Here is a 12307-nt window from a genome sequence, read left to right as displayed (position 1 = left end):
GGCTCAGTCTTTGGGTTTACTTTGAAAGCATTAACTGATGGTTGTTGTTTGTTTTAATATCAGCAAGCTCTCAAGACTTTTTTACCCTGCTGACTCCAGCTGGCCAGATGGTGCAGTCAATTAATGTTGTGGTTTACAAAACTTGAGTATTCCTTTACATTTGTGATTGTAATGGCTGCTTTTCAACTTGACTTAGTATAATTTTTTGTTACGGCTGTTTGACATTTTTGGTAACAGAACTACATGCCTTCTTTTTTTTGTCTCTCTTGGTCTTTCTTGCATAGCCTATTTCATCCCCACTGCATCTATCTGCAAAGATGAGGGTTGTTTGCACAAAGGCTAATAGTCCTGATAACATGATGTTTTCCATCCGTCTAAAATTAATGCTGCTCAGTGTGATAGCACAGCTCAGGCCAAAAATTAAAACTGTTGTGAAAGACATAAAGATAGAAGAGTAAATAAAATAGTAACTGGCCCAACCAACAGGTGTTCTAAATCTATACACTTGCTAATTAATTAAATCCAAAGTAAAATATATGGGAATACTTGTGTTTAAAAAAGATAGCCCAAATGTCCTCTCCCCAGTTCTCAATGGAGGATACCAGTGAGTTCCCAGGTAAGGTAGGACATGTAATCCCTCCAGTTTGTTCTGTGTCTGCCCCTTCCATCCCAGTTGAATGTGCCTCCACCTGGAGGCATCATGACCAGATGCCGGAATGACTTCAACTGGTGCTTGTCACTGCTAAAGAGCACTATCAAAGCTCAATATACCCTCACCACCATTTCCATTGGTGAGCCCAGATGCCCAGTTCATTCATATCTGCAATGTCAGTTGTCTTTTCTCAGAGGTTAAAACCATAGGTGAGCGTTAGAATGTAGCTTGACTGAAGAACTTTGCCCACAGACTCAGCCATCACTTTACATCAACAGTCTGATACAAAAGCCACATCTCTGCAGATGTCCCAACAATCACTTTATCTTACCCTCGCTCACGAAAAAGGCCTTGGGATACATTAACTCCTTCATTGTCAACATTGTTGGAGACTAACAGCCTGGAGAACCCTAGTAACTCACTGAGAATTGAGGCACAGCCCTCACTTATAAAATCAAATGCCTCAGAGTAGGTGCCTTTGGAATTTCTGCAGTACCCCCCACAAGATTCCAGAGGGATCAGGTCATGAGCCTTATGTGCACAGTGTAGACTGGATATGATTTTCTCTGTACTGGCAAAAGTAAGGTCCCGTTTCATGACAGCAATTTGTGAGCACTGTTCACACAAAGATCACAAATGATGGCAAAGACACTTTCACAGATCATTATCACTCACAAATTGCATCTTTGAGTCCAACTGGGTTCTCGCTCGTTCGTGGACCACAAGATTAGTTTAACGTGTCAAAATGATGTCCTGTCTCTCTCTCCTGTGTGCAGGACTCCATGGTGATGGAGGTCGCATGGCTCAGGTCCTATTCTGTTCTGTCGGCACCTGGAAGCTGCTTGGTGTCCTTTTGATCATTCTGTCATCCTGTTTGTCCATGTTGTATTTCTGTAATTTGTGTTCTATTCTGTACACACAACATTTATTCCATGTCTGTCCATCCTTGGAGAGGGATCCCTCCTGAGTTGCTAGGGTTGCTCTTCCTGAGGTTTCTTCCATTTTTTCCCCATTAAAGGGTTTTTTTTTATGAAGTTTTTCCTTATTCGAATCAATGGTCTAAGGACAGACGATGTTGTATTGCTGCACAGATTGTAAAGCACCCTGAGCTAAATGTGTGATTTGTGATATTGGGCTGTACAAATAAAATTGACATGACAAAATTGACAAAATCAATAGGAGAGGAAATGATATCTCATTGAAAATTGCAGCTCCCCTGTTGCAACTTTGATGAAACGGGCCCCTGGTCCACTGCTCCACTGTCCCATGACCAAGACCAAATCACCATTGCTCCTTCTAAGCCAGAGGTTTGTGAGTCACCTTTCCTGTTTTAATAGGCTTGTTGAGAGAGGCTGAGCAACGTGAAACCCCAACAACTGGTTCATACTGTCCAAAATGGAAACCACGACTCAATCTGCCAGTATATATGTAGACCAAGTGAAACACTCCTGCTGAGAACAGCCTTGGTAAGGCCCTGTCTCCTCTTCCTTGGCTGTCTGATGTCTTGCCAGAAGCCAACCATGTATATGTTAATATACAAAATATACATACAGTATATTGCTTCTGCCTCTTCCTTAATCCCAAGCCTCGGTACACCTACTGTTAGCTCAAGTGACATGCCAGTTTATCTCATTCCAACCACATCTAACATTGACTGGTATCCCCATTAAGCATAATTTACCTCTCCCCCGCCTCTCTTTCTCTTTCTCTTTCTCTCCCTCGCACACTCAGTTTATAACGGATTACTGATAAAGTCACTAAGCAAGACTGATTCACTTTTGCACATAGGAGTACATCTCCCCCTCTCTTGTTCTCTCATTGTCTCCCTCCTGTCTCTCTAAATCTCTCTTTTGCTCTTTCTCTCTCTACCTTGTTCTTTTTCTCCCTTCAGCACACACACACATGCACACACAGAGTTAAGATACACAACAAAATTGTTGATCCTTGTCTCCTCTTTCCCACAGAAGATTCTCCTGGGTATTGAAGTATGTACGTGCTGGCATGATGTCTGGAACAACAGATGGGAAAAACTCTCCCAGGTGAAGGAAATATCAGAGGTCCTCTCTTAGAGAACACAGAAAGAAAAAAGAAATGAACTGAGGATTGCACAAGCAGACACACATACAGAAGTGATATATTTGAAAATCCTATTAAAATAACACCATGTTGACAGAAACTCACTGCTCATTATTTTAGAAAATGTCACCAGATCTACCTTATATAAGGTTCTACTGTGAATTATTCTATTTTATCAAGAGACGACAGTGATTTCTTTTTCTGCTCAACTGTAGTAACTGTGCACTCAGTACAAGGATTAGCGGTATGGTATTGTGAGTATAAATCATTTAGACCTTTATTGTTTATTTAAAAAATGAATCAGGAGATTTGAAAGAACTTCTAGTTCTTAAGACTATAAATAGAAACAAAAGCATACATATTTATTTTGATAACATATGCTCAGAAATACCTAAAATCAGGCTAACAGGTCTTTACCTTAGCTAGACATTCAAAATACTGAATACTGCAGATAAAGCATATACAAACAAATATGGGGGGATTTCAAAGGATAACATTATCTGTCCAATAGCAGACTCCTCAGCTGGTATTCCCCCAAGGGAGAAAAAAAAACACACACAGCAGGATTCACCAGCTTTTTCAGCACTGACAATAAGTTATTCCCTAAGCTTCTAGGATTCGGGAGTATTAATCCTCTGTAGAGTCAGCTCACAGCTACGATGCCTTAGCCCTAAACTGCAGCGGATTCTAAAATCTAAATCCAGTAATAAAATCAGCTGTTACATGTGTGAGCCATGTTGACATTTAGGGATGCACATTTGGCTTTAAATCAACTTCATTTCCTATAGTACTGAATGTCACAACAACCCACACTGAGTGTTTTTATGTCTTAATAACCGTGACCTTCTTGTTTTGCCCACTGGACGAGATGCCATAATCAATCTGCTGGTTCTGGTAACGCTACTGATATATGGATTTTTGTAGGAAGGTATTGGCCAGCTATTCTCCGCAGTCACCCCACAGGAGAGCCTGGTGGTGGGAGTTGCACAGTGTCTGTACGACCCGCACTGACATTGGATTATTAGCAATAAGCAAGGTTTCTCTGCTGACTCTGAGAAGGTTACATCAGAGGGACTCATCCGTGTGCACACATTCTTGCTCTTCAAGGCTCTGGACGCAAGAGAAATAAGATGAACACAAAGCCACTGCAGAGCTCCACAGTTCATTACTGAGTGTTATTCTATAGGCTGGGAAATCCTGATTTGTCAGACACAAACAAAATCATTCAGCTAGTGCTTTTATCAGGCTTTCAGTGTTTTAGTCCTTCTATTTAGTGTCAAACAAGGTATTCATTTTTTAGCATTATATCAGTGACAAGTCCTGACTTCTAAGCCATGAGTGCCTTATGTTACGGCTCACAGAGTCTCCTAATAAATTCCTAGAAAGAAATTGTTATGTTATGTCAGGCTCCAGTATACTCCCAAGTGCTTGTAGAATGAACAGGATCTGAACCCCCCTTGCACTACAACTTTCCAACTTCAGAATTGGAGGTGGGGTGAGTGCGAGGGCGATGGGGTTTGTAAACAACCACAAATGAGTGCAATACTAGGAATGTTTTCTAGCAGGGAGTGTCAGAAAACGAGCATCATTATTCCCACATTTAAAGAATTACAGCTTTTACCCCTTCTGTATGACAGATTGCTTTTCTCACCGCCTTCAAGTTTGGATCAGCTATTGCGGTCGGACGAAACGTTGTACTAACTAGTTCTTTTCTAGCGTATCCCATCCTTTAGCAATGGGAAATTTGACAATATATACCATGGAATGAAATACATTTTTTAGATTTTGCCATACAGTTCACACTGTGGTAGCCATTCATTTTACATCTCTTTAAACCACTGTGAACAGTGTTGTTTTGCTGGTATTTAAGTGTAGACAGCTTAATAAGCCATGATATATATTAAATGTCACAATATAAAATTACATGTACTGTGATATAGGATTTTATCTGTATCACCCACTGACAATGTTGTAATTTCATAGGAAGTTCCCTGCAATATGTAATTTGGCACTAAATAGAACTAAGTGTTAACATTACCTTTTATCAAAGTAACCATCTTTTAATCAGTGTGCAGCAGGCACAAACAGGAAAAATTTGTCTTTAGATATGGAAAAAAGGTTTAAATGGATGGTCGCTTTATGATTTCAGGGTTCTTTCAAGGAAAATTCTCTGGAAATCAACAAATGCTTAAAAACTCTAACCAACTATGTAACAATTCCCTGGTTCTTTCTTAAAAAATTACTGGGTATCGACTAGGATATGTGTAATGCCCCATGACATTGTCTCAAATTCCCTATAATTGCTGACAAATTACATATTTACTTATTCAATTACATTTTACATTTAATTACAACATTCTCTCCCAAAAACCTCCAAGGAAATTATTCAGAAATGATGGGACGCATACGTCGCCAGGATAATATTACTATAAATTTCAGTTTTTTTGAATTGTACACTGTGCTTTCTAGTAATGCCTGTGCTTGTTTTTTGTACCATCATGTAAGCTCAAAGTAATACGGTATTTGATTTTAAGGGAAAAAAAATGAAAATACATCTTTTGTCTTTGGTATTAGATTGATAGGGAGCTCAAGATGTTTGTCACTGACTCTCTAACTGGTCTATTTTAGTCTATTTTAACATAAAAATTAATATTAACCACATGGGGGCAAATGGCAAATCAAATTGTGGCATCAGACATATTTTTAAATTCAGGGGTTGAGAGTTGATTCCTCATTAAGCCAAGTAAATAAAAAATGAAATAAATACAACAAAAACAAAGGAAGAAATATGAAAGATGTTGCTTCATTTAATTGTGACAGCTGAGTCAAACAGCTTAAGTAAAAAACCCAAACATGACCACCCAGTGTTAAGCTAAAATCAAATGTTGACACCATTAAAATGCAAACTCATTTTTTTATTTTCATGTTGTCATGATTTTTCTTTAACCTCGCCTCACCTTTCTCTAGTGTTTGTCTTTGCTGTCTTAAGTAGACTGACACATGGGTCACCATGAAATGGGTCTTTTTCCTACCTCCCTGAGACAGATTATTTTACCCAATTTCAATTTGACCGTTATCAGCCTTCTGAATAGGCATTATCATCACACATCTGTCCCAAATATATGGGCTAGTAGGGGCCTACTAAACCTACAAGTAGATTAAGGGTGCTGTTATCATCCATTTATTTCAGTGAGCCAATGCTGGTGGAGCCCAGTATGTGCAGAAGGCCTCTTATTGCATTTTCCACTGAGAATAAAAGGAATGGCAGCCATTTCGTTTGTTTTCACATAAAGAAACTTGACAGTCACTTAACAGCACATGCCTAATAAGAGGTCTTCTGCACCTACTGGGCTCCACCAGCATTGGCTCACGGAAATAAATGGATGATAACAAACCCTCTGAAGCTACTAGTAGGTTTAGTAGGCCCCTACTAGCCCATATATTTGGGACAGATGTGTGATGATGATAACACCTATTCAATAGACTGATAACAGTCAACTTGGGTGATTATTTAGTCTTTGCATATTTACATTTAAGTCAAACAAGCAATTGACTTTGTTGGGGAAATAAGGCAACTACAAATAAAACAAAGCTCCAGATGCCATTAATGTTTACAGTGGGACTAACAGTACTGTACAGTGAGGGAACAAACTTTAATGATGCATTTTGAAAGCACAATTCATTTAATAAGTGTATATCTGGTCACCTAGTGTTACAAATGCAGCAAGCTTAGTTGAGTTTGTCACAATACAACAAACCTATATTAAAAGAACAAAGCAGTTGTTTTATGTTTTATAAAATATGGGTGCTGCAAAACACACATAAAATTTTTCATTAACACTCATTGCCAGTCATGCTGTTTTTGAATGACACCAGTGACAAAGAAACTGAGACTTGGGTGAGCTACGGTTTACTGATTGCAGCATTTATCTTGAAATACATTTAAAATTACCCAATCAAAAGCTTTCAGCTGTTGAAGAAACAATTTCCTCATAATAACTTTGGGGAATAATTATTATTTTTTCCTGCAGCTGACTTTGGATTTCAACTCAGTCCTCAGAAAATGCACACAGCGCCTAAACCTCAGCATAAAGTTGCTCTCATCGCCATGAAGCAGACACTGAGATGTGTGTAGTGTAGGCCTCTGAGCGAAACAAGGTCTGTGGCTGACAACTCAAGCATTTTGTATGTAGCAAACTGAGTAACACACACACACACAAACACATATAGACACACAAATGTGTTCTAACAGACACACTCAGTGACACCTGCACTGACTCACAAAGAAATGCAAAGACAGATAGTGACAGGTGAGGTCATGTGTATGCACGCACATGTTCGCACACACACCACATACACACGCACTCATAAACACGCACACTCTCCCAGCTCCTGAGTTTATCAGAGACTGTTACAGTGTCACCTCACTCCCCAGCTCAAACCCCCCAGGAGATCGCTCTCCGTCACTGACGCCACTCTGTAGACAGCTTCACACAGCCTGTCTGCTACCTCTGTGTGTATGTGTGTGTTTGTTTGTCTGGGAAAGTGAGAGAAATGTTTCCTCCGTCTGGAAAATTTTTACTATCCTATCAAATCGCTTCCTGCCAGAATTTAGTGTGTTTAGGGTCTGAATCCAGCAAGCAGCAAAGCGTTAATCATATCAATATTTGTTTGACTGCAGATGAAAGTAAAAAAGTAAACAGTTCAAATATGGTTAGCGTTACTGCTTACTTTTGAAAAAGCTGACAAAGTCAACTTTCAATGAAGAAAACAACATCTTTCCCAGAGCTGCAGTTCAAAGTGTCTAATTTTACATCTTGTTTTACAGTTTGGGCTACATAAACTCCAAAAAAAGGCTGGATGTGGTTAATATTACATTGTTTCCCAGCTGAGAAGGACATAATTCTTTCCATTTCTCACAAGGCCCAGGGAAATGTGGAATCTCCGCACAAAGCAACAAAGAAATAGCACAGACTCTTGTAGTCCCTCCGTTTTGACATCTCCAGGCAGAATGCCACAGCAGAGCTAATGGTGTGGTAAGCGATAAAATGTAGGTTTATGAGGGATTAGTCGGCTGTGTGTGTGCAATAGACACACACAAACACACGCAAACGCGCACGCTGAGGCACACGAGATTCCCCAAGTTTAGCGATGCATTAGTGGTGTTTACGACAGCTTTGAGTGGAGCTTACCCCTGCTCCGGCACCGCCCGCCCTCCCCACCACCACCACCACCACCACCACCACCACTACTACACACACTCACACACTCCAGCCGCAGAGACCAGTATGATGGGGTTTAGTTAAAGACTGGAATTCTCAGTCACAGATGGTCAGGTCACTGAGATTGGGAGGGATGGTGGTGGAGGGGGAGTGTGTTGCCGTAGATGCACTGTGTGTAGTGTTCATCCATGTTTTTCCAAACTGGGGGTTTAAGAGACGGAGATGTAGTTTGGGGAAGACAAAGTGGGCCAGAGATAGGAGGGTGAGGCGGGTCAGTGGGGTGTTGATAAAGATGACGAGAGGAGGAGGAGGAGGAGATACAGTGAAGGAGGGATGGGGCAGCAAACATTAAGATGCCTAAGAAGAAGGAAAGGAAAGCTAAGGTACAGCCACAGGCAAACAACAACAAAGATAAAGAATCATAGCGCAAGATGCACATGGGGAAGGAAATTATCTTAAGTAGAATTTAATTGGATTTTCCAGTGCACTACAGTAATCTTTACTACATGCATTATTGATCTATTATTAAAATCCCAAATAGCCTGCATTTAGCGGGGGCACACACTCATGCGATCTGACAGTCTACGGCTGGGATCTCCAAGTGTTTATAGCCTGAAGCAGTACTTAAAGCTCAACGACACAAAGCGTCACATTTACAGTAACAGATTTTGTCTCAGCTGAGAAAAAAAAAAAATATATATATATATATATATATTTTTTTTTTTTTTTTTTTTTTTTTTTCTTTTTTCTTTTGGATAGTGTTGTCTCTAAGTTCAGAGGGAATCGTGTAGTCCATCTACAATGTCCATTTAGATATGTTTTCTCACTGAGACACAGTGGATCAGTGTGTGCGTGTGTGTGTGTATGTGCACTATTAAGTTGACACCTTTGAGTTTGAGTACCTTGGAGGTGGGACTGGTATGGTGTATGGTATCTGGTATGTTGGGTATTTGGGCCATTTATTACTGGCTAGAATCACAAGATAAAAGTTGTGTGCTGGCTCTTTACACGTTGACTGTCAACCTCTCAAGCACAAATACACAAAAAATAAAACTTCCCTCAACCCGCCCATCTCAAGTGACAGATTAAACACGGTATCTTTATTATGGAATTTTTTTGTTTGTATCTAAAAGAGGGGTTGTGCTTGATATAGGACACACGTACATACACACACACACACACACACACACACACACACACACACACACACACTTAGCTGAGAGCTTAACAAACAGTGGAATCTTCTTAAATCTATACTAATCCATTATCCTCTGGGTGCGCTGTTTCCGTCTCCCAGCGGTGGGAGGGACCAGCGTGTGGGCTGTGCTGATGTTGTTTGTGTTCATGTGAACCACAGTTTATATACAGTCTATGCATGTGTGTACATGTACATTTTAGGTTCATTCAAACCCTCAAAGGCAGCTAAGATTTTTCTTTTTCATTTTTTGTGTACACACAAAAACTCAATAAAATACATCATTTCAAATCCAAAGCAAAAACTAAAAGCAACAAATTACCCCTCACGCCCACTTCCTGCGCACATGCTTGCGTGTGTGTGTTTGTGTGTGTGTGCATGCGTGAATTCAAACAAGACTGTATTGGTAATGAGGCAGCATCTGTTGTGTTTTCTACTGCGACGAAACACCAATCAAAGATGATTATGATGTTGACAAAGTTACCCAGCAGATAGCACTTATTCAACCTCTGCAGGAGTTGGCTGTTTTAAAGGGAGCCAGTGAAAACACTTTTATTGGGTGTGTTTTGGTGTAGTTGGAATCTTTGATTTTACACCATTGAGGCTGTAAGCAATATAAATGATTTGTGTGCTGTTGCAGTTATTAAGGAGTCCAAAAATGCTGCACACAAATGATTAATTAATTGAATATTGGATAACCTCACTGATGAAAAGCAGTCTACCTCTCTCCACAGTAGAAAGAAGTGAGTGAATCGACCTGTTTGCATGATCATAAACATTCTTGTGCCTCCTGTTGACCACCAGATAACCCTGAGGAAGCATGTGAGAGAAAGAAGGAATGCATGTATACACTTAAGAATAAATGGGTGCAATATAAATTGGATGGTGATCATGACGTGTCTTTTGTCTAAAACAATCATTGAAACCTCCATTTCAGCATGTGCTGTCCACAGGATTCTGAAAAAGTTTATGTTTTGACCATTTAGTGCTCGAACAGGCCTGTCAACTCTCCCGTTTTGCCTGAATTTCTCCCATATTTCCACCCCCTCTCCCGCCATGCTCCCGTTTTGTAATTTCCCCCGTAAATCTCCCATATTTCCTTTTTTTATTTTTACAGTTACACACAGGGCTGTAGTGGAGACTAAACACACAATCGTTATTTACCCACCTCTAAAATTTCTGAAATAGCATTTACACAGACTTTCCATCCCTTTATGGCTGTTAGTGGTTAGCAGTCAGACTGGCTTCCTACCACAGTTGCTGTTGGAGCTTCTAGGAGCACTTGTTTCGTTTTCTGTTTGAACATTGTATCCCCATATGAGACATGGAGACAGCTGTTACTGTTAACAAGGAGCAACCAACAAACCACCGCCCACTCGTGCTACATGGGTGTTCAAAACAAATGAACCCTCTGCTCTGTGCTGAAGCTAGCGGGTAGACTGGAGCCGCTTTCATTGGACAAATGAAACAGAGTTCAGAGGATGGAATATGACATTAACGTGTGCAGCATCAAATGATAACCTGTTAGACAAAATACAACAAGTAATAGCAAAAACTCTTCAGTGGAGCCGAAGTTTTTTAAATTGTCATTAGTGTTGTTTTAACCTTCTGGTGCTGCTGCTTGACATGACAGTAATGTTAATGTAGCTTGCTAGTTTGGATAGTTTGAATGCTGATGAATTCCCAATGTGTGTTGTTTGTCCACAATTACTGTAATTAACACCATACAAGCTAAAGTTCTGCTTCATGCTCTGTCAAATTATACATTTTACACATTTTTGAAGGCACAATCTGTTTGCAAAATATCCAAATGCAAATCCAAATGTAAACTAAAGAGCATCCTCACCAACACAAGTCAAAGCACAAGACTGAAATCTGGTATGAAAGGATTTACAGCACAGATCTTTTAATACAGGCACTAACAACCCAACACCTCGATTAACATGATGTTTTCTTAAGCTGTTGAAATGTTGTCGACCTCAGTAACTGTACTCTAACGAAAGAGGTGAGATGCCAGCAAAAAAATAAATAAATCTCTGTGTAAATATTTAAATACTTGGGAGACTATTTTCCCATTCCCGACAAAAGGAAACAAACTGGCATTTTGCAAGGTGTGCAGGTGGACTTTAGTGTTGGTCATGGTGGGAAAAATAATGTTAACCAGCATGCTGGGTCTGTTAAAGATAAGCTGTTAAAAGAAGCCACAAAGAGCACATCAACCGTCCATTTGATTACAGCAGGGCAGGCAGTACAGGCACCTGGTGATAAGATCTCTGGAGCCGAGACAGGAAACCCTTTTCATAATGTAAACATTATGGTCAGGTGGGATCCTGGAAAATCTCCCTTATTTTCAAAGCCCAATGTTGACAGGTATGTGCTGAAATGATATCTGAGTAATAGATTACTCGAACAACAGAAAATTCACCAACAAAACTGATGAGTGATCTTTAAGCTAAAATGCCAAACATTTGCTGCTTCACAAATGTGATGATTTGCTGCTTTATTCTGTTATTGCAAACTGAGTATCTGTGGGTTTCATACCAATTGATTGATTAATCAAATAAATAATCAACAGAATAGTGATACTGAAAATAATCTGGTTTTTTTTGTTTGTTTGTTTGTTTGTCTGTTTGTTTGTTTGTTTGTTTGTGGGTTTTTTGCAATCTGCTATTTATAAGAATTTCATGTTTTTGTCATATTTTTATTTTTGGGATGGATGTTTTTGGGATAGATGTTGAATTTTAATAATGTTGAACATTTAAATAGGACTCCAAATTGGTTTGGTTATGTTACTGTGGGAGTTGTTTTAAACAAATATTTAGCACAAGTTAAAATAAAGACAATAAATAGCATGCATTTGCATTAATACATGCTAATGATGGCTGAAGCCAGCATACACTGTCTTCTTTGTTTATAATTCCTTTCACAACTACCTTTTCTCAGAGTGCTCAGTGTTCAGTGCTGCACCACAGACCTTTGTCGCCTTTATATCTGTTACATCCTGTTTGTTAATTTCACAGCTTTTACCTTTTTGATTTCTTTTTAAATGGATTCTATAGTTTTAAATTGCAGTGTTATGTCTTATCCTGTATTTCTTATATGTTTGTAATGCATTAAGTATAGTGCTTTGCCTTTGCCTTTGAGTGTGAAATTGCCACATAA

This window comes from Thunnus thynnus, chromosome 3 (assembly GCF_963924715.1).
Source record: "Thunnus thynnus chromosome 3, fThuThy2.1, whole genome shotgun sequence".
In the NCBI taxonomy this organism is placed as follows: domain Eukaryota; kingdom Metazoa; phylum Chordata; class Actinopteri; order Scombriformes; family Scombridae; genus Thunnus; species Thunnus thynnus.
Note: the sequence above shows the minus strand (reverse complement) of the source record.